Source organism: Sarcophilus harrisii, chromosome 4 (genome assembly GCF_902635505.1).
Source record: "Sarcophilus harrisii chromosome 4, mSarHar1.11, whole genome shotgun sequence".
Classification (NCBI taxonomy): Eukaryota; Metazoa; Chordata; class Mammalia; order Dasyuromorphia; family Dasyuridae; genus Sarcophilus; species Sarcophilus harrisii.
The window spans coordinates 101,678,083-101,688,536 of NC_045429.1; the positions used below are offsets into that span (position 1 = coordinate 101,678,083).

General features: G+C 37.0%; 1 long non-coding RNA gene across 1 annotated transcript; it reads left to right on the forward strand.

Annotated features, from left to right (window-relative positions):
- Positions 1-569: 569 nt before the first annotated feature.
- Positions 570-10,238, forward strand: LOC105750321. Its single transcript, XR_001120944.2, has 4 exons — positions 570-1,015; positions 2,215-2,310; positions 7,216-7,318; positions 9,867-10,238. It is a non-coding gene; the product is annotated as an uncharacterized LOC105750321 (long non-coding RNA).
- The last annotated feature ends 216 nt before the right edge of the window (positions 10,239-10,454 follow it).

The window sequence follows — 10,454 nt, forward strand, 5'->3', positions numbered from 1 at the left end:
GAAGGAAGGAAAGAATGAAAGAAAGAAGGAAGGAAGGAAGGAAGGAAGGAAGGAAGGAAGGAAGGAAGGAAGGAAGGAAGGAAGGAAGGAGGAAGGAAAGGAAGGGCAGGAGGAATAAAGGGAAAGAGGGAAAGAGAGGGAGAGAAGAAGGAAGAAAGAATGTTAGAAGGAAAGAAGGGAGGAAGGAAAGGAAGGAAAGAAAAGAGTCTGTAAGAGGAGGGGAGAGAGGGAAGGAGAAAGGGAAGGAGGAAGAGAGGGAGGGAGAGAGGGAGGGAGAGAAAAAGGAAGGAAGGAAGAAGGAGGGAACCCATAAAGCACAGGTCTGACTGCCATTCCAAGAGGACTTATGAAAAATATAGTTCATCATATTTATTTTATAATTTAGTCTTCTCTGTCCCCCAAATCTTGAGTACTTTACTGTACGGTATATCAATCAAAAGATTTTATTAAGCCTCTACTATGTTCTAGGCACTATACAAAGAGAAATAAAAAACCATTCCCAATTTTCCCCCTGGACACTAACAGTACACAAGGACATAAATACAGTCATTCAAAAATATCACAGCCCTTTAGCTTTACTGATCAAGCACATGTTACCTTTTACTCTCTCCCTTTTTTAGATACAACATGGTCTATAAGCAGCAAAGAAATGGAGCAACGTAAAACACCTTCTCAGAGAGTCTGCTTCTACTAGCTTATCTGTTTCCTACAGACACCCTCAAAATGGGAAAGATATTATTTATTGCAGGCCCCAGACTGTTTCCCAAGGCTTCACTTGCAGGCGCCACAAGGCAGCTATAGGCAAGACACAATTCAGAAAACAGAGACAATCCTTTCCTTCAACAGTTTATATTTTAATTGTAGAAAAGTCCACACAAAAAAAAGAAAGGTGAAGACGGAAGAAGGGAGATGAAGGCAGAGAAGAACAGTAAGAGCAATGAAGACATGACTGGCCTGTGATCTCCTTAAGTGGAGATTCATAAAGGAAACATCCAACCCAAGGGAAAGACCATAGGTATGCGAATACAAATACTATAGCCGTCTTTCAGAATGAAGAGATTTTTGAGGCAAGGTGGAGAAATGGGGACCAATACAACCTCATAAGAAATGAAGATTTCTCCACTCAGCCCTATCTTCCAACCCATTCTAACTCTCACATTGGTTGCCCATGCTCCTTGAATTATAATTGATCATACAGCAATAAGAAAGAGGCTTTTTTTTTTTTTTAATGTTCTTCCTGAAGCTCTTTAAAGCTTAGAGGAATATATTAGAGTTGGGGGTTGTATTGTTTTCTTTTTTATTCTAAACTTTGTTGATATTTCAATAGAAAAAAGATAAGATTGTCAAGACACTTACAACATTTTTGGCTACACCAGTGAGAGAGATGTTTTTGAAGGAAACATTGGCATTATGTTCTAGTTCTAGGTTTGTTCTAATGCCATCAAACCCTCTCAGTTCAAAATTCAATGTTGGGATGAAAAGGGATACTCAAAAGTCATTGAACATTTAACAAAAGAGGTTTAACTTTTGTCCTTTTTATATTATATAATATATATATTAGTAAAAGAAATTATATTCATGAATGTCCATTTTTTTTCTTTACTTCCTTGTAAATTGTTCTTTGGTTCTCTGCTGTCCACCTTATTTACTTTATTCTTTTTTACTTCTTTCATCCCCATCCCCAACCCCAAGCAACCTACAGTTGAAAAGATATATTTGTGTATATATATGTAGATATATATATATGTACACACTCACACACATATACTCAGATACACACTCCACATACACGTCTTTCCTATACCTGCTGACTCTTTAAATTCTGCTCCATAGCTTGCCTTGCTATTACTTAACCTTCATTCACCCAAGGATATCTCCCTTGTCTTCTTCCCTCATCTTTTGCTTTCCCATCCACCCATCTGCCCCCCTTATTTCCTGATAGATTTTGGAAGTTACTATACCCTTCATGGTATATATGTACATTGTTGCCTATTGAATGCATTCCCAATATGAGAAAATTTTCAGAACTGCAAGCCCTCCTCCTCTCATTAATGCCTCTGTGTCTATTCTTCCTCTGCACCTCATTTGAATAACATTATCCTTTGTTTTCGAAGAGAATCGATGACATCACAAGGTAATGCCTTGACTTGTGTATAAATTGGATTTAAGTGAGACAGAGCTGCACAAAGTCATCAGCTTCATTCTCTCTTCTAGATTCTGCAAAGTCCAGTGGCAGGAAGTCAGGATGATTGACCATGGCCTGGAAGCAATAGACAACCTTGGCGTCTTTGATGATTGACCAAGCTTTAGGTATTCCACTGCTTTAGCCACCTTCATGGTCATTGGAACAAATTTTTTTTATCTGCCTATTCCAGCAGGGGAAATTTTCATATGCTTGAGGTAGACATCCCCCTAACTCAGCAACAATTTTGAGGTCTATTGGTTACTCTCAATCTGGTTTAGCCAGTCTGTTGCAATGGTTTTACTGAGTTGTGGCCACTGCACATACTGTAGTTTGAAGCCACACTAGCCTCTTTAAGATTAGAGAGACTTATCACTTGGTTAATTCAGGATGATTAAATTTTTGGCCATGAAACTCTCACATGCCAAGTAGTGAGTTGTAAATAAGATGCTGTCCATGATGGTAGAGGGAATATTCATCATTGAAAGCACTTTCAATCTTTCAAATAGGTCACTTTTCTAATAAGCCCATGATAATTTTCAGATAGTCATTGGCATGAGTATAACCTTCTGTTCCTATGTCCTAGCATATTCTGTACTTAACAGAGTAATTAATTATAATAATATGAAGAAATAGAGGGGAAAAGGAAATGCTGTAGATGAGATTAAAGAACACCTGAACAAATCTAAACCTGAAGGGGAATGTCCTGCAGCCCATCTCCTCTCTTTCCCCTTTCACACATCTAAATGAGAGTATTTTTTCAATGTTTGCACAAGACTGAACAAGGGTCACCAGACCCACCCTCACACTATCACAGTATCACAATGGATGATGAGGATTAGTCACTTTTCTGCCAACTTCTGACTTCTGTGGAATGAGATTATTTAAGACTCTTTACAAACATTCTGAGAACAACCATCTGCCAATATAATATTTAATTGCTTATTTTTATCCATGAAGCAAATATTTGTTGAATATCTACTATTACAATGCAGGCAGAAAAATAGTCCCAAACAATCACAGGATAAGGTGTTCTGGGAGAGATGTCTCACATAGACATTAGTTGGAGCCTTATTTGTTGTTTGTCCTTCATTTTCAAAGGAACCATGACATCAGAGAAATGATGCATGCAAGTGAATTGTATTTAAGTGAGAGAAGGCTGGGTAAGGTCACCTGACTTACTTTCTCCTCCAGAACCATCTGGGTACAGTGGCCTGATGTAGATCAGGATGACTAGAGATGACTTTGGAAGCAGTGGGAAACCTTGGACTTTTTAAGCTAAGGTCTTTAATTGGGTCTCAGTTTGATGAGGCAATACCCACTCAATGATTAAGGCTAGGTAAAGTTTGGGTTTGGAGTCACTAAGTCCAGACTAAGGTTTGGACTGGAGTCTGTCCAGGGCAGAACCAGGACATAGAACCCAAAGTCAGTCAGGGCTCTAACTGTGTAATATTGAGCATTGAGGCACCATTCAGTTCCTCAATTCTCAAGTAAATGGATTAGAAGACCTTAAAAAACTTTTATAGACCAGATGGACAGTTGATGTCATTTATGAAACTGGGCAACCCTTTCCTCTGTCTTTTATCTGTCCTGTTCCCTGAAACTATGGTGGAAACTTTGGGCACCAGCTGAAAATATGATACCTCACACTTATACTTGTATAGTACTTTGGATCTAACAAAGCACTTTCTTCTCAACCAACCTCCAAGGTGTGAGGTGCTAGCCATTTTACAAGTCATAAAGTAATAACTGGGAGATGGGAGGAGTAAGGATGGGAGGAGAGGAACCAAGATGTACAAAGTTATTGGATCTTAGATTAAAACCTGGAATGAACCTCAGAAGGCAATTAGTCCAACTCCATCATTTTATAAATAAAGGAACTGAGATCCAGGAAAGAAAAGTAATTTATCCAGTGTCATACAAGAAGGAAGCTTGAATGAATGAATAAAAACATTCATTAAATATTTGTTGAGCTTCCAGGTGGTTTAATGGATAGACCACCAGGCCTGGACTCGGAAAGTCCTGAGTTCAAATTTAGACTCAGATACTTATTAGCTATGTGACCTTGGACAAGTCATTTGATCCTGTTTGCCTCAGCTTTCTTATCTATAAAAGTAACTGGAGAAAGAAATGACCAACCACTCCAGTATGTTTGGCAACAACAACAACAACAACAAAACCGAAATGAGGCCACAAAGAATGAGATATAATTATAACAAATGAATAATAACAAAACAAAATGTAATGTGAAAAGCATTAAAGATACAAATACAAAATTAAAACAGTCTCTGCTCTCAAGGAGCTCAGAATCTAAATAGACTGCATCTATCCCCATATATGAATATGTGTATACATTTGAGTCTATGTGTATATATATATATATATATAGAGAGAGAGAGAGAGACTATATAAATATATACAAGTACATAAATAGGGAAGGACTATATAGACATATTTATACACACATGTATATGTATGTATATATATGGAAAGACTATATAAACATATACAAATATCTAAATAGGGAAAGACTATACACATACACATATATATGTATGTATATATATATATATATATATAAATGGAGAGACTATATAAACATATACAAATACATAAATATACATACATATGCAAATATAAGATAATAGGAGGGATTATAAGTATATACACACATGTATGTGTAAGTATAGAGAGACTATATATATATATATACACACACATACACACACACATACAAAACATACAAATAAGGAGTGACTATAGACGTAGATACACATGTGTATATGTATATATATGGAGAGGCTATATATACATACATCTTTGTGTGTATATTTGGAGAGATTACATATACACATTCACATACATATATAGGGAAAGACCATATATACGTATACACACACATAAACACATTTGTGTATATGTATGTATATATAGAGAGACTATATGTACACATATACATACATATATATGAGAAACTATATATACCATATGTGCATGTGTGTATATGGAGATACTATATATACACATATAGAAATACCATATATGCACATATATATATATATATATATATATACATGTATATATGTCTATTAATATGAAAAGGCTATAAATATATTTATATCTATTTACATAGATGTAAATACGTGCACACACACGTCTGCCTGTAAGGCTTATCAAAGGGTTTCTTGGTCCTAGAAGTGCAGCTGAAGGATGAAAGGCAAGGTCCAGGCATCCTTAGGGTATAGAGGCAAATCCAATGACAATGCCTGGGTATGTATAGGGTGAAGTGAAAGGTCAAATGATAATGCCAAGTGGTCTTCCTTTTTATAAGAAGGATTGTAATTGGTGATTCCCTGACCATCTAAGAGTACCATGTCCATTTGGCAAAGTGTCCAAGGAAGGAATAGAGTTGGACAGAGGTCCAGTGTACCACTCTTGAGAATCAGGGCATAACTGAAGGATTAGAGTGCAATGAGGATTCTGTGTTCCTTCCTGCAAAGTAGGGAATAGAGTCAATGTCTGGCCAGGAAGGGGAAAGAGAAAGAGAACACTGACAGGAAGGTTGAGGCTAAAGGGTTTTCTGCAGCTCCTGTGTCTGGCTATGAGACAGGAGGATAGAATCTGGATGTGCTGTGCAGAGGCAGGGCAGGACCGGAGGAAAGGATGTCAGAGGCAGAATTTTCACCCAGGTTCTCTGAATTCTTTCCATTATAGTATGCAGCCATTTTGAGCCTTTGCTCTCCCTTCCTAATAGCTCTCCTGGTTTTGATCCAAAACTCATGTCTAGGCCAGGAACCATGAAGGGACTTGGAAAGATATTGCTAGGAGAACAAGAATGTCTCAATACCCTGGAGAGTAGCAGCCCTGGTCTGGCCAAGGGAATGGGGATCATTCTCTTCCCCCACCTATGTCACAGCTTGGGACTAATAATTCAGTGCAAGATCCATCTCTGCCACTGCTTCCTCTGCTTTCAGGATGTTTGCATTAAAGAGAACTCACTAAGGCTGCAAAAAAATAAAAATAAAAATCTGAACTTATGGCAGTATGGTCAGTGGATTTGGACATCTATCTGGGCCACCAGTGTTAAGATTTAAATGGAAATGTTTTAAAACAGAATGAGAAATACATTTATTTCCAAGTGCACATTGACGTAAATAGGGAGGAGTCATTTTTTGAATTTTTATGGAGCTCGGATGAGTGTGCAGCCATCTAACAATGAAGGACAACTCCCCCATCAAGTATAATTTGTTATACAGATTTAAAAGAAATATATTTTCAACCTTGGCTCTCGTAGGCTGTTCTAAACATCCTGTATTAAAGAGATAAGAATACTGATTGGAATTCTAAACTTGTGAGTGAGTGTGCACCAAGATGAGTCAGAGAAAGGGGAAAGATCCAGTTCAGTTCTGAGGAGTATGGGAGTGTATTAATATACTAATACAGTATAATAATACTAATAGATAATAATTACAGATAGGCACAAATAATAGAATCTTATGAATTAAACTTTTTTTTTTTTGAGAACATCTCCATCTTAAGAGTTCCTCTGTCAGACTGATTGGGTTTGCCAGTACCCTCTACCAACCATATCTTGAACAGGACACCAAGCAAAGATGTAGGAGTAGAGGAGATGGCTGAGGATGATATAAACAATCTTTTCCTGGAGGGTTTGCCACTTAAATCTATGACTGTTTTTCAGTGCCAACTAGGTATCCTTGGTGGCCAGCGCTGTGTGGAAGCAGAGAAGCTGCGGGACGCAGGGTTCAAGTGCTCCCTTAGGAATGTGGCTTGTAGCTTTCCACTCATTATAGATGATAGGGAACCACTAACTAGGGACTGAGAGCCACCCCCTTTCTCTGGAAGGGCTGCCCAGTACACTGTCCCTGCCAGGAAGACATGGCAACAGGACTAGGGACTTTCCAGTCTCTCATTGACTCTGATATAACAAAGCAAACAAAATGGAAGAAGTCCTTATGGAGCACTGTTTAAATTCTGAGAGGTTACTATAGAATTTTAATTCTTTCCCCTTTCAGTGATGAAGAGGGAGGCTGGAAGAATGTGCAGTGTACTGGCAAGGGAGCTGAGGAAAAAGCTAGAGAACAGATGTGAATAAAGGGCAGAACATGATACTTTAAGGTATGCAAGATGGGAAATTTCTCTGACTATCTTTTGTTAGGTTCCATTACTAAGGCACATGCCTTTGTTTCTTTGTTCTTTTCCTAATTTTCTTGCATTTATCTCTCCTCTGTTTCCTTCCTTTTCTCTGCCACTGAGGAAATGACTCTTGGGTCATAGTGTCATAGTGGTGTCATAGTGATGATACCTCACATTTGAAAAATGTTTTAACCTTTCAGATCTTCCTAGCTGTGTAATCTCGGGTAAATCATGATTTTTCTAGGCCTATTTTATCTACAAAATGAAGGATTTGGACTATATGGTCTCCACAATTCCTTTCAGCTCTAAATTTGTGCATGGATCTTTGTGCTTGGCGTTCTGGGAAATACATACATTTTTATTGTTTAGTCATGTCTGACTCTTTATAACTTCATTTGGGATTTTCTTGGCGGAAGTACTGGAATGGTTTGCCATTTCTTTCTCTTATTTTATTTTACAAATAAGGAAACCAAGGCAAAGAAGGTTATGTGAGTTGCTCAGTATTACACAGCTAATAAGTGTCTGAAATCAAATTTGAACTCACAAAGAGAAGTCTGTCTGTCCCCAGGCCTGGCATTCTATCCACTGCACTACTATCTAGGTGGGAACTTAAAATATACTGAGGAAGTAAAACAATATTTAATAAGAGATGGTTCGAGAGGGATGAAAATGAAGAGGGAAGATTTATTTTCACAAATGTTTCATACATTCTGAAACAAGTCTATGAGGTTATTATTGCCATTTAAATCTAAAGTAACTGACACACAGAAATGTTCTTCCACTAACTACATGAACTTGGGCAAATAATTTTATCTCTCTGTGCCTTAAGTTTCTCATCTGTAACATTGGGGGGAATGGGGAGTAGGAGTAGGATTGAGAGAGAAATAGGTATTTGCCAACTTCATAATTCTCTGATTCTCTGACTTGTGTTTGCCATACCCAAGAGTATATTGTCAAATGCTTAAAAACGACTTTCTGATCACCAATTCACTTTTACATTTAATCTGCATTCCTAACATTTCTTTGCCAAAACAATCAACAAAACAAAAATTCAAACTTTAATGTGCAGTATTTGCCCATTTCTGAGGTGTAAATGTTTAACTAAAAATTTAGCAATCAGCTCTCATGAATTTACTTGAGCTGACTCCAGTACATCCCTGTAATGTGGCTTTAGACAACCACAATCTTGGGACCATTTTGTAGATGAAAAGCTTGAACCAGCAATCTTACAAGTCCCCTCCAGATTTTAGTGGATCTACTTAGCCAGGTGGCAGCAAAGATGAGACCTGAATCCAAGTTTTCTGAATTTTACAGAGTAACAGACTAATAATGCAATAGACTAATGTCTATAGAAAGCAAGGAAACACTTTAATTTGAAGCAAATGGTAAACTACAACTCTTGACAGCAAAGACTCACATCCTCTTTTTACTCTACCAGCAACAGGTTTTACATATAGCCCAAATAACATACTTGAATTATTTTGGTTGCGTGTGACTCTTAACTCTGGCAATCTATGACTTTTTACAGAGAGGAAGTGTTGGATAGGAAAGAGAGTCTAGACCTTTCTTGTTATTTTTGTTTTGGTTGTTGCTGAAACTTTTCAATTGAGCCAGCTCTTAGTCCTTACAGGCAAGAACTCTACAGGTAAATCTTGTCTTTCATACTAATTAGTTACACAACCATGGACAAATCACTGATCCTCAGCTACCACACCTATAAAAAAAAAAAAGATAATACTGATTGTATCAACCTCAGATGGCACAGTGGATAAGAGCACCAGACCTGGAGTCAGGAAGACCAGAGTTCCAAATCTGGTCTTGGACATTTATTAGCTGTGCGATCCTGGGCAAGTAACTTAACCATTTTGGCCTTAATTTCCTCATCTGTAAAACAAATTGGAAAAGGAAATGGCAAACCACTCCAATATCTTTGCCAACAACAACACAGCAACAAAATAAATAATAAAACCCAAATGAGGAAATGAGATTATCAAAAATTGCATACAATTAAAATAGCTGAACAACAACTAAGCAATTTTATAGGATCACGAGAAAGCTTAAATTATATTAAATATACAAAGTGATTTGCAATTTTCAAAACATCATATAAGTGTCAGTTATTATTCTTTACACCCAATAATCATTTCCACTTTTAGGCCTCAAAATTTTAATTAACTTGTAATTACATTCAACCCCTACATGCATATTTGTTTATCCAACTCTTTAAAAATTCCTGATTACTTAAGCCTTTCTTTCTGCCAAAGAAAATATAGCTTGGCTCTTTTCACTAGTCATACTTTCTTTGCCACAGTTCCATGCAGCATCAAAATATAGTAAGCTTTCTAAAACATACATTGAAAGGCATGCTTCCCACATCTTTCCCTGCCTTCAAAAGAGCAGAGAATGTAACAGAGAAGAGATACAAAACATGTTTTACTGCTGCTAGAAACCAATCACATTTTATATGTATTCATGTCTACATATAAATATACATTATATACTCATTGTTTCTTATGGTTTATTTCTACAGACTCCAATGTACTCTGAAGTCCAATGTGGCCCCAGTTCCCAGCAGACCTCCAGGGCTTATTCTGTTTCAAGAGACGATTACCCTCACCATAGCAATATCATGTTTGCATGGTTACAAGGACTTCCACAGAGGAAAAGATATTCCTGGCAACCCAAACTTGAAATAATCCTGGGATTTCCCAGGTTTAAATTTGATTCCCTCCATCCATTCATGAAGAATTTACATACTAAAGCAAATTGTGATGGGTGTTTGGTTGTTTGTTTGTTTAATGGTGAACTGGTATTTGTACCAAAGTAAGACTGTATAAAAATGCTTGTCAATTTAAAAAACTCTTATGATAGTTAATAAATTATAAGCATCTTCAGAAATGGACCATGTTAAGTCAAGATGCATTTATTAATCATTTAGCAGGAATCAAGCACTTTGCTAAATTCTAGGGATACAAAGAAAGGCAAAAGACAGTTCCTTTATCTCAAGAAGCTCACTATTCAATATAGGAGACCATATACAATCAGGTAAAGGAACAAGATCTATACAAGATAAACTGGACTTACAGAGAGAAATTTTAGAATTAAGGGTTATTAGGAA